The sequence below is a fragment of the Petaurus breviceps genome, unplaced genomic scaffold (assembly GCF_028583685.1).
Source record: "Petaurus breviceps papuanus isolate PSGF00001 unplaced genomic scaffold, PetGlider_PUasm1.0 41, whole genome shotgun sequence".
Classification (NCBI taxonomy): domain Eukaryota; kingdom Metazoa; phylum Chordata; class Mammalia; order Diprotodontia; family Petauridae; genus Petaurus; species Petaurus breviceps.
In genome coordinates, this window is record NW_027186320.1 from 5,760,228 (window position 1) to 5,781,013 (window position 20,786).

Genomic DNA, 20,786 nt, shown 5'->3' on the forward strand with positions numbered 1-20,786 from the left:
TGAATGAATGAATGAATGAATGAATGAATGAATGAATGAATGAATGAAAAAAGAAAGAAAATAAAAGGAAGTTGTATTATTAAATTCTAAATCTCCCTTTCAGCATTAAATCCATGATCCTCACTACAAAAATGCTACTCGCTAGAACATTTTCATTAAATTAGAATATGTGAATATATTTCTATATCTATAATAAATCAAAGTCTGGATCACTGCAAAAATAAAACTTGGGAACTGGTCACATTACTTGAATTTACAATACATATTTCCATTTCGCTGAATTGATTATGATATATCACATGATTATAAATTCAAATAGTACAATTACCAATATTCAGTTCCACAATCCCTTGAGTTACAAATTTTCTCCCCTTCTCTCTCTCCTCTCTATTCCCCTTGGCAGTATGCAATCTGATTAGCTTCTGCAAATACCTCTGCATTAATCATTAGTCAAGTTGCAAAGAATTATAGCCAATGGAAGGAACAAGGGGAAAGAAGGAATGAAAAAAAGAAAAAAACAAAAAAGAGAGAGCAAGTAGTTTGTTTCAACCTGCATTCAGACTCTGTAGTTTTTTCACAGGATGTGGATAAGCCTTCTCATCATGAGTCTTTTGAAGTTGTCTTGTACTCTTGCATTGTCCAGAGGACCCCAGTCCATCTAAGTTAATAGTCACAGTTACAATGTGTCTATAATTGTGCACAAAGTTCTGCTTGTTCTTCTCTCCTCACTCAGCATCTGTATATATATAAGTCTATCCAGATTATTATGAAGTCCGTCTGCTCTTCATTTCTTATAGCACAATAGCATTCCATTATATTCATATATCACAACTTGTTTTCCATTCCCCAATTGATGGTCATCCTCTTGATTTTCAATTCTTTGCCACCACAAAAAGAGATGCTGTAAATATTTTTGTATATATGGGTCCTTTCCCACTTGCATGCTCTCTTTGGTATATAACCCTAGAAGTGGTATTGCTGGGTCAAAGGGTATGTATTTTTTATAGCCCTGTAGCATCAGGATCCCTTACATACCCAGGACGGCTGCTAGTACAGGTTCTTAGATCTGCTTTTCTAAAGGAAAGCAACTCAAAATGGGTTAACAATCTTGCTTTAATTAAACATATATCATTTACCTAGTTCAGGGGAAAAAAGTTAGCACCCTGAACTTCAGAGAATACAAACGGAAGTTACAGGCAGACAAAAAAATACAGAGAAACAGAGCACAGGGCTTCCAACTTTCTGGCCATTACATCCATACCTAGTTAGTTACCAGAGAGGAAAGCACCAACATCTGGGTTTTCAAAGCCGCAGGGCTCAACGGCTGCCCAGACTCTCATCTGGCTAAATCACACAACTCTTCCCAAAGTAAGCCCCAAAGCAAAAAATCACATCAGGGTATATATAGCCTTCTCCTGTGTCAGAGAATGTCAGAACCCTCTTGACTCACTACCCAATAACAAAGTATCAAGGTGTGGGAGTTCCTGAAAAACAAGCCTCCTACCATAGGCTCCATGTGACCACATTCAGCATATAAAAGGTCAGAGTATATTTTCATATCAGGAAAGATTTTCAGATTCACTTAAGCCTATCAAGAGGGCCAAGTGGCAGGGAAGATCTTCAGATTCCCATTACTAATTTAAAAATATATATATTTAGTTATTTTTAGTTTTCAACATCCATTTCTGCAACCTTTGGAGTTACAATTTTTCCCCATCTTTCCCCGACCACCCACCCCAAAATAGCAAGGCTATGAATACCCCTTCCCCAAATCTATTCTCTCTTATTTCCTCCCCCATAACCCCCTGAAATTTCTAGTTGGGCTAGATGGATTTATATACCCCAGAGTCTGTATATCTTATCTCCCAGTTGCATGTAAAAAAACACTTTTAAAAAAATATTTGTTTTTAAAATTTTGATTTTCTTTTCAGATTTTTTCTCTTCTTTTCTCTTCACCCACCCCCACTGGGAAGATAAGCAATTCAATATAAGTTTTACATGTGTAGTTACCCAAATCATTTCCGTAGTAGTTATATTCTGAAACACTAAGCATATTTCCCCCCATCCTATACCCCTCCACTTATTCTATTTTCTCCTTTGACCCTATCCCTTTTCAAAAATTTTTGCTTCTATTTACACTGTCCCCCAGTCTGCCCTCCCTTCTATCAGCCCCCTCCTCATATCTCCTACCCCACCTATTTCTTGTAGAGTAAGATACCCAATTGAATGTATAATTTATTCCCTTATTAAATACAATGAGAATAAGGTTGTCCCATTCCTTTTCACCTTCCTGCTCTTCACCTCCATTGTAACAATTTTCTTTTGCTTTTTTTGTGCAAAACTATTATATTTACAAAAATGGCACAAAAGTTAATTCAACAGTCTATGTACATGCACACTTCATTCACATCTTCAAAAGAAAAGGTATTCTAACACTACAGAACTGAAAAAAACCTCAAAACAAACAAAACCTAGCTTCAATGGGCAGCTGTTAATAAGCACTAAATTCATGAAAGGTTACATCAGGATGGGCAAATATTGCCCAAGTAAAATCCTATTGTTAAAGCTGAAACAGGTTTTAGGCCATTCAGGTTTCAGAGCAAAGATAGAAATCATTCAGAATCTGTGTGTGTTTGTGTGTGTGTGTGTGTGGTTCTCATTTTAAATACATGATCTAACAACTTGTGGTCTTAAACCTCTGTTTTACAAAACCAAACAGAAAAATAGAGAAAAAAGCAACACAATAGATTATATTAAATAATAGAAACATATAAAACTGTAATTAAGAGGAATAAGGAAAGCCAAAATATTGAAACTCTAAAACTTGCTTGTTACTTGCTGGAACCAGTCCTACACTAAGGAATAGGCAATATGTAAAATTATTTTCAAGTAGATTACTTTACATTGCTCTAACATGTGTCTAACATATCTGTATCTCCCTTTCTCCTTCTCCCAATAAATCCCTCTCCTATCTCTTATTTTTAGTTTTGAGATATCATCCCTTCACATTCGACTCATTGTGTGCCTTCCATGTAGTCCTCACTCACAAATATATACATAGACATACATATAACCTCCTATACATATATGTTCCCTTCAACTATCTTCATACTGAGAAAAGTCTTATGAGTTACAATTATTCTTTTTCCATGTAGGAATATAAATTTTTCAACTTCCATAAGTTCCTTATGATTTCTTTTTCCTATTTATCTTCTCATGCTTCTCTTGCTTCTTGTATTTGAAGGCCAAATTTTCTGTTCAGCTCTGCTTTTTCATCAAGAATGCATGAAAATCCTCTATTTCATTGAATAGCCATATTTAACCCCCATAGCATAATACTCAGTTTTGCTGGGTAGGTGATTCTCGGTTTTAGTTCTGGCTCCTTTGATCTCCAGAATATCATATTCCAAGCCCTTCAAACACTTAATGTATAAGCTTCCATATCCTGTGTTATCCTGATTCTGTTTCCACAATACTTAAATTGTTTCTACCTGAATACTTCCAGTATTTTCTCCTTGACCTGGGAATTATGGAAATTGGCTATAATATTCCTAGCAATTTTCTTTTTTAAGAGGCAATTCCTGGACAACTTCTTGAAAGATGGTGTCTAGGCTCTTTTTTTGATCATGGCTTTCAGGTAGTCCAACAATTTTAAAATTATCTTCTGAATCTATTTCCCAGCTCAGTGGTTTTTCCAATTAGATATTTCACATTGCCTTCTATTCATTTTTGTTTGTTTGGATTTGTTTTATAGCATCTTGATTTCTCATAAAGTCATTAGCTTCCATTTGCTCCAATCTAATTTTGAAGGAATTATTTTCTTCAATGAGCTTCAGAAATTTCTTTTCCATCTAGGCAATTTGACTTTTTAAGGCATTCTTCTCCTCATTTGCTTTTTGGGCCTCTTTTGCCATTTGAGTTAGTCTATATTTAAGGTATTATTTTCTTAATTATTTTTTTGGCTCTCCTTCAGCAAGCTGTTGCCTCTCTTTTCAAGATGTTCTCGCATCATTCTCATTTCTTTTTTCAATTTTTCCTTTACTTCTCTTACTTGATTTTCCAAATGGCCTATAATCAGTTCATATTTTTTTTCTTGGAGGTTTTTGATGCAGGAGTTCTGACTTCACTGTCTTCCTCCCACTCCATGCCTTGATCTTTTTGTCCCCAAAAAAGGCTTCTATGGTCTGTTTGTGCTTGTTCGTGCTTGTTCATATTGCCAGCCAATTACTTGACTTTTGAGCTCTTTGCCACAGTAGAAATCTGCTTCCAGAATGGAGAGAGCTTTGTCCCAAATCTCTGGGGTTTTCACAGCTGCTGGATCAATTAGGAGAGTGCCGTCTCTATAACCCCCTCCCCCCCAGACTCTGACTCACTGGCTACACACCCCAGGACCACCACCCAAGACTGAGATACAGTCCCAAGCAGGTTAAAGCAAGAGTGATTACCCTCTGAATGGTCATTTGGTCTATCTACCATGTGCAGGCCAGGAACTACTGAGGCAGCCATTCAGCTCAGCTGCTGCACCTCAGCCAGTTCTCTCCCTGGGGGCAGAGGCCATACAAATCTCTTCTGTCCCCTCCCCCCCCATAGGAGCAAGCACCCCAGCATCCCCAGGGCAGCTGCCAACACAAGTTCTTAGATCTGCTTTGCTAAAGGAAAGCAACTCAAAATGGGTTAACAAGCTTACTTTAATCAAACATGTATTGTTTACCTTGTTCAGGAGAAAAAGGTCAGCACCCCAAACTTCAAAGTATGCAGACAGAATTATCAAGACAGAGAAATAGATCAAGCAGACAGGTTTCCAAACTGTCCAACCATTACATCCATACCAAATCACAGTTACCATCAACAACTGAGTTTTTTTAAAGCCGGGGGGGGCTCTCAACAATGGCTTCCCAGAGTTTCATCTGATCAAATCACACAACACTTCTCAAAGTGAGCCCCAAAGCAAAGTCTCCCATCAGGGCTTATATAGCCTTCTCTTGGCTGAGAGTATGTAACAACCTTCTTGACCCACTGCCCAATCACAAAGTATCTCCTGAGAACAAATCTCTCACCATAGGCTCAAGGTGCCCTTAAGACAAGGGGCAGAGAAAATCTTAAATATTTACATTCCCATTACATTCGGCCCCAAGATCTTTCATGTCCATAGCACAGTCAATTTACTTTTGAATTAGTCCTAAACATCTCTTAGGCCACATTTTCAAGATACAGAACTAAAGTTCCAAAGTGTCCACAGGGCCTTAAACAAACACAAAGTACATTGCATTATCACCTCAATTCAAAACAAGAGTCCAAATAAAGTTCTCTTGGGCAGAGGGGGGTGTTCTTCACTTAACACAGCTCCAGCCCCTGCTTCCAACTACAGAGAGGGGGCTGGGCAACAAAACCAACAGGGTGGGGTCCTTGGGAGTCCATGGCCCTTCACCCCACCCACCATAGTCACAAGTCCATCCTCCCCCTGCATTCCAAACTGTGGGATGCATCAAGGAAACACATTCAGTGTCCCTGCTTTGCTGCACAGTCCTTAACTTGTCCTGTGTCTGAATTCTGAACTCCTGGGTTCCTTCTCCTGCAGGGGGCAGTCACTCCAGGCTTCTGCACAGGTCCCTATGCAGGCAGCTCACCATTTCTGCTTTCAGCTCAGCTAAGTCAGTGTGCAGGCTGTTCTTCTCTCCTGCTCCATGGCTCCACAGAATCAGAGCTACCACGACTGGGGGAAAAAATTTTCCCAGCCCCCATACTTTCCTTTTACTTTGCAGATCCTATTTGTAATGCCATTTTGTAGCAGCAAGCACCCCAGCATCCCCAGGGTGACTGCCAACACAGGTTCTTAGATCTGCTTTGCTAAAGGAAGGCAATTCAAAATGGGTTAACAAGCTTACTTTAATCAGTCAAACATATATTGTTTACCTAGTTCAGGGGAAAAAGGTCAGCACCCCAAAGTTCAGAGTATACAGACAGAATTATCAAGACAGAGAAACAGATCAAGCAGACATCCATACCAAATCACAGTTACCATCAACATCTGGGTTTTTCAAAGCTGGGGGCTCTCAACAATGGCTTCCCAGACTTTCATCTGATCAAATCATACAACACTTCTCAAAGTGCCCCCAAGGCAAAGCCTCCCATCAGGGCTTATATAGCCTTCTACTGGCTCAGAGAATGTAATAACCCTCTTGATCCACTGCCCAATCAAAAAGTATCTCCTGAAAATCAATCCTCTCACCACAGGCTCCAGGTGCACTTAAGCCTAGGGGCAAGGAAGATCTTAAAAATTTACATTCCCATTACACCCCCATTCCCCATTCCAACAGAGTTCCACATTGACCTTTTACTTTGTCTTTGATATTAATGGGTTAAGAAGTCTGGAAGCCCCCATTGCTGCTGCTGATTTACTCTTCTGAAGTCTTCTCTGGCCACCATTGTTCAGGGCCATCCTTGGGCCAGAGCTGTGCAGCTCCTGCGGGACTGTGCTCAGTTCCCAGCTCAGTGTAATAGACATTTCCTGTTTGCCTGCTGGACTTCCTTTAGCAGGAGATTTGTTTCTCTCTGTGATTTTTAAAAGTCGGTAATTGCTTTTTTGTCACTTCCTCAGACTGAGTGAGAGGAGGAGTAGGAGTAAAAAAGGAACCGACTCACCCTTCAATCAGACTGCAGGAGTTTGTATTTTTTTCTTTAATTATTTTCTTAGAGCAAATTGATTGCCTTAATAAAGCTCACTGTCATGAAGAATACAATTGTGGAATCCTATGAATTTGAGATTATAACTGTGGAGGGAAGAAGAATACAAACCACAATGTGGAAACTCAACAGATATAGAAACGGTTGGTGTTTTTGGTAATTTGGGTACATATCAACATTATTTCTTTAGAACCAAACTGATGCCATCATAGAACTTTGAGCACGGGAAGGGATATGAACAGCTCAAGTTGTATAGCTATTTATGACTAATCAGAGCATGTTTCTATGGCCAACTAACATACTACACACATTGTGGTTATTAAATGACTATTAAATGCTTCTACCTCTAGTAAAAGGGCAGAAAAATATGTTAGGTACAGTTGAATACAGTGTTGATGGGACTATCATTAGAATCTGTAACAGCTACCATACATAGTACAATAGCTATCCTATGTGAATTATATCATTTGTCTGTGCCAAACCCTATCCCACTAGCATGGTGACTATAGCTATATCTATCTATATCTATATATGTGTATGTGTGTATACACACACACACACACACACACATATATATACATACACATATATATGTAGAATATTCTCTTCCTGCCAATCAACAAATATGTATTAAACACTAGTAAGTACTAGCATTGTACCACCTATTCCAATTCCCTTTCCAGCTGCCAAAAAATAAATCTAAAATGTAGTCAGTATGTTCTTTTTCTCCCCAATACTGTGAAAATGTTCCTAGAAATCATTCAAAGGGCAGAGAATAACAGTATATATAAATGTCCTGTATAATTCTTAATTTACTCAAGTCTTGTTCAATTTTCCTTCTAAACTGGAAGAAAATTTGGCATTAGAGAAGCAAAATAAAACAATGTCCATGGAATAAAGGACATTTATACAAGTCAAAATGACTGACTTGAAAGAATAATACAAGATACCTCTCTAGATATTTGATATACAGACAATAAAATAACCACTTAAATAAGCAGTGGCATGTAGTTACATCTATGGTGAACCAAACTATTTGAATGTCTTAACCTTCTTTGATAGTGCCCACTACCCACACATAAGTCCTGATATCTAACATCTTAACATGCCAATTTTGTTAATTTTGGTAATAGATGAATGGATACAGATATAGATATATGTATAAACATATACAATTACGTGTATATGTATAAGTGTGTGCATATGTAGGTATGTGTGTATTCACACAAACATAAATATTTTGTTGTTGTTGTTTATTGTAGGGCAGCTAAGTGACATAGAGCATAGAGGGCTGGACGTGGATATTTCAATTTCAATTCTGGCCTTAGACACTTAGTAGCCATATGACCTTCTGCAAATTACTTGATCCTGTTTGCCTCATTTTCCTCAAATATAAAATTAGCTAGAAAAAGAAATATCAAGTTGCTCTAGCATTTTTTTCAAACAAAAAACCAAAAACACCAAATGCAGTCATTTCATTCTTCATCAGTGTATAAAATTTCTTAAAATTAATCATTTTATGCTGATGTTATGGTATAAATTGTTCTTCTATTTCTGCTACACTTTGATTTAGTTCCTGCCAGTGTTTTGGTGTATTTTTAAAAAAACACATATTTCTTCATTTAGTATAACACTACAGTATTCCACCACACTTATAAACCACAGTTTACTTAAACACTCTCTATTGATAGGCATAATCTTAGTTTCCAGGATTTTTGTTTGTTGTTGTCATCACAAAAAGAGCTGCTATAAGTATTTTCATATATACACTACCTTTCCTCCTTTCAATGATCTGTTTTAGGTCTAGGAGTAGCAGCAATGTTTCTAGGTTAAAGGATATGTGCTGTTTAGAAACTTTTTATGTGTGATTTCAAATTACTTACCAGAAAGCCATACTCATTCAGAAGTCCATCAGCTATGATCTATTACTATGACTCTTGTACTTATATTCCATTCTAGGTATGTACACACTTATGTTGCAAATATCTAGAAAGATTAATATATTCTTCCTCATTATGAATCATCAAGGTACTATCTTGCAGTGTTTAATCCATTAAAGAAAGAAAGGATATACTTTTTTTTTAGCCTTTCTGGGAGCTTCAGATAATTTTTCCTTATATTTGTTCAATTCTACGAAATTATATAGAGACATGAAAATTGTGGGTGTGTACAAATTTTGAAGAATATTTATGTTCATTTTTTTTATCCTGAAAGGTGTGTAGGCATGGAGAGATATACTGTTTTTGTTCAATAACATTTTCCCATACATCCCATCCTGCATAGAAATTGTTTCATGTTATTAAAAGTCCCAAGTGCAAATATTTGATTGACAAACTTTTGAAATTAAAAATAATTTAGCATTTCTAATTAAATATATAAATAAGAATTAATAACTAAGTAGAAAATTGACTAGTTAACAGTGAACTCATTATCGATGTGTGTTAAACCATTTTAATGTGTCATTGTACTTAACACATGAAAGGCTTATTGGTTTATGGTTATTTCTTTTAAATCCTTTTATAGGTTTATAGTTCAGAAATAATTCACAAATGAATTATATAGCTTTGACTTTGAAAAATCAACATCTGCCTAATAAAAATCATAACATTTCTTGCTCCAGGTTATTTTTTTTTGGTCTTGTTAAAAATTTTGTTCTTCCACTAAAATACAAAATTGATTAAACAAAACCTGATTCAACTACTATTTATTTGTAAAAGGCAAAATGCACATAGATCTGCAAACTTGGCAGTCCATATCCATGCAAGTGGAAAATCTGGATTTTCTTTGTTAGTCATTGATGCAGTTTCAATTATTAATTTCCTAAGATTTTAGTCATTAAACACGTTTTTAGGTCGAGTTCATAAACCTCTTTTAGTGAGTTACACATATCCAATCATTTGTAATAATTCTTCCATTAAATCTTTTATTTTAACAACTTATTTTCTTCACATCTTTATCATGTTTATTATCTCAAATTAATGAACAAGTTTCTTTTTTTATTATTAAAGTACTAATCACAGTGAGTTCTTAGTATTCAAGAAATGAAGTGAGCCTTATGGTTTTATTAAAAAACAAACAAAAACCTATCAAATAAATTGGCACAATGTGGTTCAAGTTTCTGAGTTAGAGTTCAGGGTTTGAAGTAAAATCCACATAGTGAATCTTTTTATGAATTTATCTATACCTATGAATAGTATTTTCTGGGCAATTCTTCATTGGCAGTGTTGTGACCTGTTAACACTTATCCTTGTCCCTAGCGGGTCTTGAGATTTTGATTTTATATTTATACTGGCATTATACAAGTGCAAATATGCAGAATCACCAAAATAATATTCATGATAAAAAGATGGTCTCTTATAAATAAAATTTTTAAATGACATTTACTGGGAACTGAGGTCATGGTTGCAATTACAAAGTCAGACACAAAACAAGGATAAAGAGCCAGACACAATAATTTCAAAATAAAGGGATCTAGAATAAAAATAAAATTAAGGGATCTAGAAGGAAAGATTGTCCTGAACTAGCATTAATATGTCCTCTCAAATTTGTCTTATTTATGGTTTCCCCTTGAATCCATTTCAAATCCAACAAACATCATTTGGAATTTCCTGTTGCCCCCTCCTCTGTCTTGGCACCCTTCATGGATCTAGCCAACTCTATCACTAATTCATTCCCCTCCAAAATAAATGCCTTTATGAGAGATTAATTATTCAAGAAGAGCTTGTGGTTAATGAAAGTATTATAGAGTTTTCCAGAGGTATTTGTCTTCTTGCCTTCTTCTAATCAACCCTGGGATAATTTTATTGTTCTTCACAGTTATCTCTCCAAAATCTATGTACTGATATCACATCTCAACACTACTTTTCTAGTATCATATTATATTCTGGAACATAGCTGTTGTGGACAAAATCTGAGAGATTGATGACCAGAATAAAAATTGGAGACTGTCTATACATACTTGATGGAAAGTCAAGGTCAAAGATGTTGTGAGGCTCAAATGAGATGAGGAATTTAAAACACATTGTAAACCTTAAAATACCTAAAACAAATACTAGCAATTGTTATTGATATCAGAATCAGCATCATCCTGTAGTCACCCAACTTCTATTCTGGTGAAGACTTTATTCTCTGTGTCTTCTGCTGCACTGTTGCTAAACTCCAGCAATGTTTATAAAGTAATATAAGTGTGTAGTGGTAGGTGATTAACAACCAAACTTCTTTCTGGAGGAAATAAAAAAAAAAACATCCATGTTCACATATATACTTTTAAGATTTAGTGTAAAATATTAACATTTGTAAGTCTAAAAAAAATCAAGAAAAAAGATAAAGCATACTCTGCTTTGAACAGATGGCCAATTTCTGAGGTAAAAATATTCACACTGAAAATTTCACAATTGGATCTAGGAAACTGATTGGAGGTGGGTCACCCTGCTCAAAGTGCTCACTTGGTGTCTATAATATCTAGAAATCTAGAGGACAACTTTCATTTCATTTGATAAACTCTGTGGAAGATTTATGTGATAACATTGACATGACTCACATGTAATGGAAAGATATAAATGGTTTGGCATCTGTTTATAAAGGGATATCTTGATATTGATGAAAACACAGCTCTTTTGAAGAAAAGTTAATGGGCAAGCAAAATAGTATCCTTTTCAATTGCACTTGGAAATGATTTTTTTTCTCTTACCAGTTTTGGAGTAGATATTATTGCTCTCTATTTTATGTGGAATTGGGTTGATCTTATGGATAGATAGATAGATAGATAGATAGATAGATAGATAGACAGATAGATAATATAGAAAGAAGCATAGATTCATAGAAATACATGCATTTATATGCATGTGTACACATGTGCATATATCTAATATACATACATATATGTGTAAGGCATGCAAGTGATTAGACACTAGCATCCTATAGACCACTCTCTTACCCAGCACTGTTTTATTTTAAGCTAAATCCCTTTATACACTGTAATCTATCTTGTTGTTCAGTTGCTTCAGTCATGATCAACTCTTCATGATCCCACTGGTTTTTTTCTTTTTTAGCAAAGACACTGGAGTGATTTGTTATTTCTCTCTCCAGTACAGTTTGCAGGTGAGGAAACTGAGGCAAACACGGTTAAGTAACTTCGCCAGAGTCACATAGCTAGTAAGCGTCTGAGGTCAGATTTGAACTCCGAAAGATGAGTCTTGCTGACTTCAGGCCTTCACTCTATCCAATGCACTACCTAGCTGCTATTAACAAATCACACTCAGGTGCACAAAGGGACCTGAAATAAGTCAGAGTCTGATATACCAATTAAATGCTTTTATTGTCTGAGAAAAATGTAGAAGAGAGAAGACCCTACAAGGGAACACAGAAGTAGAATGTTCTTATCTGTTCAAAGGAGAGAGAAAAGGAGTGAGACAATATAGTTTCTAGAGGATCTCAGAGGGGAAGGGAAGAGGATTAGGGAGGAGGATATCTGTAGATACAATAAGCCAGGACGTAAGGTGTTTGGAAAGTGCCAAGACTGCAACTGCTGCTCAAGGATGCCTTGAGCCATTCAAGACTAGTGTAGCCTCTTCAACCATTTCCAGATTCATCTAGAGTTCTTTTCACGAAGGACCACAGGAATGTCAAGCAGCTGTGAGCCTAAGAAATCCTTCTAATTGGATGGTTAATATGTAACACCATTGTACTGCTCCCTTGTGAGGAAGGAAAGTTCTAACCTATAGTATAGTCATAGTTTATGTTCTCACTGCTCATCAACTACCTTATCTATCACCTAACTATCATTTATCAATCTACCTATCTATCTACCTATCTTCTTAGAGGGCTATAGATATATTTATATATGAATGGAATATGAAGCAAGGTTTTATTGCCTTGTGTGTTGCCTTAAACTCAATGTAGTCATTTACTTAAGTATATACTCACAAGTAAGGCATCTTGGATCCAGTGTTGAAGTCCCAAAATCAAGTCTTTTACTTCAAGTGTTTCTGAAAGGGAATGTTTCATGGCCTTCTGGGATGATATAAGTGGTGAAAAATGGTGGAAAAGGAGCATCATGGTCACCATTTTTTATAGCACAATAGTGTTCCATGTAAATCACATATAAAATTTGTTCAGCTACTCCCCAACTAAAATGCATCCTCCCAATTTCCAAATCCCTGACACAAGAAAAGAGCTGATATAAATATTTTTTGTACATATAGGTCCTTTCCCTTTTTAATCCTTTTTGGATACAAATGTAGTAGTGCTATTGGTAGGTCAAAGAGTATGCGTGGTTTTATAGCCGTTTGGGCATAGTTCAAAATTGCTCTATAAAATGGATGAATCAGTTCACAACTACCTAACAGTCCATTAATGTCTCATTTCCCCCACATTCTCTCCAACATTTATCATTTACAGTTCTTTCCTATAAGCAAATCTAATAGGTGTGAGGTCTAGTAGGACTTCAGAATTGTTTTAGTTTTCATTTCTCCAATCAATAGTGAGCTAGAGTATTTTTTCATATGGCTGTAAATAACTTTTATAACTTCATCTTAAAACTGACGATATATTTTGATAGTGTATCAATTGGTGACTAGCTCTTATTTTTATATATTTGACTCAGTTCCCTCTAACTTTGAGAAATGAGGCCTTTATCAGAATTACTTGCTTAAACATTTTTCAGTTACTATTGCTAACTGAATTTCCCTCCATCCTATTCCCCCCATTCATTCTATTCTTTCTCTCCTTTTACCCTTTCCCTCCTCAAAAGTGTTTTAATTTTAATTGTCCCTACCCAATCTGGCCTTCTTTCTATCATCCTCTCTGTCTCTCATACCCTTTACCTCCTATTTTCTTCTAGGGTAAGATAGATTTCTATAATCAATTGCATGTGTATGTTATTCCCTCTTTGAGCCAGTTCAGATGAGAGTAAGTCTCATTTACTCCCCCTCAACTCTTTCCTCTTCCCCTCCACTGAAAAAAAAATAAAAAAAAATCTTTTTTGTTGAATCTTTTAGGTGAGATAATTTACCACATTCTACCTTGCCCTTTCTCCCAGTACATTCTTTTATTACACCACCATTTTATTTTTATTAGATATACTTCCTTCATATTCAACTAACAACTGTTTTCTCCATCTATATATGGCCTTCCAAGTACCCTAAAAATGAGAAAGTTCTTTTTAAAATTTTATTTTAAGACACTTGACACACTAGCTATGTGACCTTGGGCAAGTCACTTAACCCCAACTGCCCACCAAAAAGCAAAAAAAAAAATTATGTTAAACACAAACACCAGAGCACAAATACAGAATACAGAAAAGAAATATATATATGTATATATATACATATATATATCATAAAGTTAAAGGATGAAGCCTAAATACAAAGTAAGGAAAGAAAAAAAAGCATGCCATGTACATAGCACAATGTAATAAAGAATTGAGAAAATGTTATGATAAATTTTCATTTCAAGAAAGCCTGTATGATAAATACTACATGTTGTGTTGAGGTCTTTCCTTCTTTCCTTAGTTTATTGTAAGGTATCTTTTGTATTCTGCTGTGTACTTTTTATTATTATTTTTTCTTTTTTTGCTCTTCCCCCACCACCAGAAGGCTACAATTAGTTGTGAATATATTACTGTATAACTTTAGATACATACACACAAACATATATAGACATATACTTTCTCTAAAATATTCTACTCCCCATCTTTGTCTTTATGTTTATGCATATCTCTTGTTTCCTATCCCTCTTGACTCCACTATTTTTCTTCTTTTTTAAAAGTTAATTCATTCATTTTTAGTTTTCAACATTCACTTCTATAAGATTTAAATTTTCTCCCCTTCCCTCCCTTCCCTCCTCTGCAAGATTGCGAGCAATCTGATATAGGTCCTACATATACATTTTTATTAAACATGTTTTCACATAATTCATCTTGTATAGAAGAATTAGAATGAATGGGAGGAACCATGAGAAAAAAAGCAAAGAAAAATAGTCTTCACTCTGCATTCAGACTGAATAGTTCTTTCTCTGGATGTGGATGGCGTTTTCTATCATAAGTCCTTTGGAATTGTTTTAGGTCCCTGCATTACTAAGAATGATTAAGTCTTTCAAAGTCAGTCATCACAGAATGTGGCTGTTACTGTGTACAGTTTTCTCCTGGTTCTGCTCCCCTCATTCATCATCAGTTCATATAAGTCATTCCAGGATTTTCTGACATTCACTTGTACATTATTTTTTATAGCACAATAGTATTCCTTCACATTAATATACTACAACTTGTCTAGTCATTTCCCAATTGATGGGCATCCCCTCAATTCCATGTTCTTGGCCACTATAAGAGATACTATAAATATTTTTGTACATTTGGGTCCTTTTCCCATTTTTATTATCTCTTTGGATCCAACCCTAGAAATTGTATTGGTGGTTCAAAGGGTATGCTTATGTTTTTTAGCCCTTTGGGCATAGTTCCATATTCCTCCCCAGAATGTATGTATCATTTCACAACTCCACCAATAATGAATTGCTGTTCTAAATTTCCCACATCTTCTCTAAAAATTTTCATTTTCTTCTTTTATCATATTAGCTAATCTGATAAGTGTGATGAGGTACCTCAGAATTGTTTTGATTTTCATCACTCTGATCAATAGTTATTTAGGATATTTTTTTTCATATTACTATAAATAGCTTTAATTTCTTCCTCTGAAAACTGCCTGTTCACTTCCTTTGATCATATATCAACTGGGAAATGACTTATATTGTTATAAATTTGACTCAGTTCTCTATGTAATTTAGACATGACACCTTTATCAGAGACACTAATTGTAAAAATTCTTTCCCAGTTTTCTGCTTCCTTCTTAATCTTGGTTGCATAGGCTTTGTTTGTGCAAAAAAACTTTTCAATTTAATATAATAAAAATCATCCACTTCTTATTCTATAATGTTTTCTATCGCTTGTTCTGTCATAGATTTCTCCATACTCCAAAAATACGACAGATGAACTATTCCTTGCTCCCCTAATTTTTTTTTATAGTATCAGTCTGCATTTCTTAATTGTGAAGCCATTTGGATTTTATTTTGGTATATGATGTCAGAAGTTTGTTTATGCCCAGATTCTGCCATGCTATTTTTCAGTTTTACTAATAAATTTAGTCACATAGTGAGTTCTTATCTCAGAATCTAGGGTCTTTGGGTTTATCAAACAGTAGATTGCTTTTGCTATAGTTTCCCTTCACTGTGTAAAGGCACACATGCGCCCTAGTGTTGGTGCTTACTGGCTCCACCATGCTGTTGCTCAGTAACTCCCACTGGTCTGCTGAGGTAGGTTTGCTACTGGCTTGCTGGGATGTCTCCCATCCTGTACTGCTTCCCTTCAGTCACAGGAAGAGGGACTTTTCCCATTAACCTCCGTAGCCTGATGAGTTAAAAATTTGCTTCAAACCATATTTCTTCTGGCTCCACTGCACCAGGAGTTTTCCTGGGGCAGTATTCTCTGAGTTTTCATGGTCAACAAGGGAGGGTGAGAGTGACTTACTATTTACTATGCCATCTTTGCTCCCAGAAGTTTCCTCTTCTTTACTTCTACTCATGTTGCCTCTTCTATTACTTAACCTAACCTCCTCCATGTATCCCTTCCCTATTCTCCCATTCCCATAAAACTAAGCACTCTTCTGTGGCTACCTAGGACATATTTCTGCCCCCTCCCCTCTAAAGATCTCTGTCTTGTCCTCCCTTTCCCATAGATCTATGCACCCTTCTATACCTCCTTTTAACCTATTCTTTCATCCTCCCCTAGAGAAATCCCTTCCTTGTCCTCTATATGCTCACTAAAACCTTACCATTTTGCTTCTTCTGAATTTAGAAGACTTATATACTCTTTCAGATATATGTAGACATATATGCATATAAATATATTTATATACACACATACATATGGAGACATATATGTATATGTGTGTGGATTATCAGCACTCCTCCTCCATCTAATTCTTCTGTATTGATTGTTCCTCTTCCATCTCTTTTGCATAAAATATTTTTTTTCTTTTTCACTGTTCCTTCTGGATTTACTTTTCTTTTTATAAGCAATTGGGGTTAAGTAACTTGCTCAAGGTTACACGTCCAGTTATTTTGGGGTGTGGCGCTAAGTATCTGAGCCCGGATTTGAACCCCAGGTCATCCCAACACTGGAGCTGGTGCTCTTACTTGCTGAGCCACCTGACTTCCCCTACAGATTTACTTTTTAAATTAATATCGTATTCAGTTCTACCTCAACCATTCTTACAAATTATTAAATTATTAATGAATAGCATAGACATATATATATATTCTACATATATAAAAAGTAAATGATTTGCCCTTATTATCCCTTGTAATCAGTCATTTGTGTACACCTTATGTTTCTCTTAGCTCTTTCTCAATTTTTCTATTAAGTTCAGTTTTTTTAATTGTCTAGTAAGACTGACAGTGGGTTAGATGTCCATTTTTTCATTGAATATTATGCCTAATTTTTCTGGGTATGATATTTTCAGCCATAGTCCCAGTTCTTTTGTTTTTGGATATGTAGTATTCCAAGACCTGAGGTCTTTCAGTGTATCCACTGCTAGGTCATTTGTGATTCTATTTGTGGCACCATCATATTTAAATTGCTTTTTCTTGTTGTTCTTAATATTTTATCCTTTAGTTGGTGGCTTTTGGAATTTGACTATGATATTCCTATGAGTTTTCCTCATAGGATCTCTTTGAAATGCTATTTGATGGATTTTTTTCTACTTCTACTTTCCTCTCCTTGTTCTAATGTTTTAGGACAAATTTTCTTTATTTCTTATATTATTGTATCAAGATTCCTTTTTATCATAAATTTAAATTATTCCAATTATTTTAATTATTTTTCTTCTTGATCTGTTCTCTAGATCAACTTCTTTGTATGAGATGCTTCAGTTTTTTTTCTAGTTTTTATTCTTCATTTGTTTTTCAATTATTTCTTTATGTCTTATAAGTTTGGTGGCTTTGGCTTTTCCATTCAATATTCAAGGTGTCATTTTCTTCCTTAAGATTCTGGATTTTGGGGTGGCTACTTGGCACAGTGTATAGAGCACTGGCCCTAGAGTCAGGAGGACCTGAGTTCCAATGCAACCTCAGACATTTAACACTTCCTAGCAGTGTGACTTTGGGCAAGTCACTTAACCCCAATTGCCCTGCCTTCTTCCCCCAAAACAGAAAAAGAAATAACGATTCTGGGTCTCCTTTTCTAATTGGTTGACTTTCTTTGCATAATATTATTTTTTCTTAGATTATTATTAATTTTCTTCTTTAGTTTTTGATCCCTCTGTCTCCTTTGGCTTTTAAAGACTTTTTTATGTTCTATAAATTATTGTTGGACAGGTGACCATTTGACATTACTTTTTCAGGGTAGAAGAGGTTTTCTTTGCTGCGATGTGTTTGTTGTCTATGAACCCAAGTCTTCTCTATTTTCATAATAACTTTCTATGACTGGATTATTTTTTCTTTTGCCTCTACATTTTCTTTTATAATAATAACTTGAGGGTTTTTGTGCATCTGTTATCATTGATAATTCTAGGGACATATAACTTTTCAATTTTTCTAAGATGGTGTGCTCTAAGGAGAGGTGTTTACTCCTCTTGCCTTTGCTCTGGTCTGTGAGTGAACATAAGCACTCTTCTGCCTTGGAACAGTGACAAGGGCCTTTGCTGTATTGGACCAACAAGCTCTGCTGTGCTAGTAGTCCTCCTTGCCTTGCAACTACTGCCCAAACACTGAAATCCAGATCTGAGTAAAGGCAAAGCAATAGAGCCCTGCCCCAATGCTAAGAGACCTTTGCAATCTATTTCTGATCACTTGTTCAGCCTTCTTACCATCTGTGGGCTGAGAGCTCTGGACACAGCCACTGCCACTGAAGTTTCAGTGACTCCCAGGCTTGCTTATGGTTTATTGGGGCCTGGTCTATGCTGGAGCAGCCTGTGCTGCAACAGCTACACTTTGATCCACTCTCACCCTGGTGTGACAGAGAGATTTTCTGTCAATTTTATAAATTGTCTTTGACTGAAACATTATTTCACCCTGTCCTTTCTTTGGTTCTGCTGCTCCAGCAACTGTTTTATGGCATCGAATGTGTTCAGAGGGACCTGAGGGAGAGCTCAGGCAACTTGCTGCCTTTCCTCAGCCATCTTGACTTCAGATCCATTAATCACCTCTTTTTTCAGTGTACCATAGCTACTTGTTTAACCTTTACACTATATATACTCTTGGGTACTTATTTCAAATTCTACCTGTATTGACAAGATGCCATAATCCAAGATTAATCACACATCACACTATGAGCTCTAGAAGTTCTACTTATAGGGTGAGTGTTTTTTTTTAACTTGATAGTATTTTATTTTTTATCAAATTCCATGTAAAGATAGATTTCAACATTCATTTTTGTTGGATTTTGAGTTTTAATTTTTCTCCCTCCACATCCTCCTTTCCTCCCCGACATGGTAAAATATCTAAGTTTTATATATATATATATATATATATATATATATACATATATATATATTTATATATATATATATATATATATATAATTACATTAAACATTTCCATTTTAGCCATATTGATAGAAAAATCAGAACAAGAAAAAACAGGAGAAAGGAAAAAAGGGAAAATGATATGCATTATTATTATTATTATTATTACAGAGTCTGCATTCAGAATCTGTAGTTCTTTCTCTGGAAGTTATTAGCATTTTCTATCATACATATTTCTGAATTGTCTTGGATCATTGCATTGCTGAGTAGAGCTAAATCAGTCATAGTTGATCATCATACAATATTGCTGTTCCTGTGTACAATGTTCTCCTGGCTTTGTTCACTTCACTAGGCATCAGATCCTGTAAATCTTTCCAGGTTTTTCTGAAATCCATATGCTCTTCATTTCTTATAACACCATAGTATTCCATTATATTCATATACCACAGCTTGTTCAGCTATCCCCTAAGTGATGGACATCCCCTCACTTTCCAATATTTTACCACCACAAAAAGGGCTACTATAAATATTTTTGCGCATGTAGGTCTTTTTATCCTGTTTAATGATCTCTTTGGGATACAGATGTTGTAGTAGATCAAAGGGTATGCACAGTTTTATAACATGTTGGACCTAGTTCTAAATTGTTCTCTAGAATGATTGCTTCAGTTCGCAACCCCATGAACAGTACATTACTGCTCCAATTTGTCTACTCTTCTGAAACATTTATAATTTTATTTTTTTGTCCTTTTAGCCAATCTGATAGGTGTGATGTGGTACCTCAGAGTTGTTTTAATTTTCATTTCTGTAAACAAAAATCATTTAGACCATTTCTTCATGTACTTATAGATAGCTTTGATTTTTTTCACCAAAAAAAGTTACATCCTTTGACCATTTCTCAATTAGGAAATAGTTTGTAGTCTTATAAATTTGACTTAGTCTCTATATATTTGACAAATGAAGCTTTTATCAGAGACACTTGCTGGAAAGATTGTTTCCTAGTGTTCTCTTTTCCTTCAAATCTTGGTTGCATTGGTTTTGTTCATACAAAATATTTTTAATTTAATAAAACAAAAAATTTCTCTTTTACATTTTGCAGTGCTCTCTATCTTTTGTTTGATCATGAATCCTTCCTTTCCCCATACATCTGACATGTTGATTATTCCCTGTTCTTCTAATTTCATTAAGGTGTTACTCTTTATTACTAAATCATGCACAAATTTTTACCTTATCTTCATACACAATGTCTGATGTTGAGCTGTACCTAGAATGTTTCCTCTTTTTCCAGTTTTCCCATCAATTTTTCTCAAATAATTCTTATCCCAAAAAGCTGGGGTCTTTGAGTTTATCAAACAGTAGTTCACAATGGTCATTTATTACTGTGTCTTGTGTACCAATCTCTTCCACCATTCCATCACTCTATTTCTTAGCCAGTACTAGATAGCTTGATGATTACTGCTTTACAATATAATTTGGGATGTGGTATTGCTAGGCCCCTTTTTTTTTAAGCAGTTGTGGTTAAGTAACTTGCTCAAGGTTACATGGCCAGGTGTTTCTTGGTGGGTGGTAAGTGGCTGAGCCCTGATTCCATCC

The 20,786-nt window shown here is 35.5% G+C and overlaps 1 long non-coding RNA gene across 1 annotated transcript in view; it reads left to right on the forward strand.

Annotated features, from left to right (window-relative positions):
- The window catches only part of LOC138171052 (uncharacterized), a 576,586-nt gene extending 571,181 nt beyond the window's left edge, over positions 1 to 5,405 (forward strand). The window contains exon 3 of the long non-coding RNA XR_011170795.1: positions 5,305 to 5,405. This is a non-coding gene — a long non-coding RNA (uncharacterized lncRNA). The remainder of the gene's footprint in view (positions 1 to 5,304) is intronic.
- Positions 5,406 to 20,786: the final 15,381 nt, after the last annotated feature.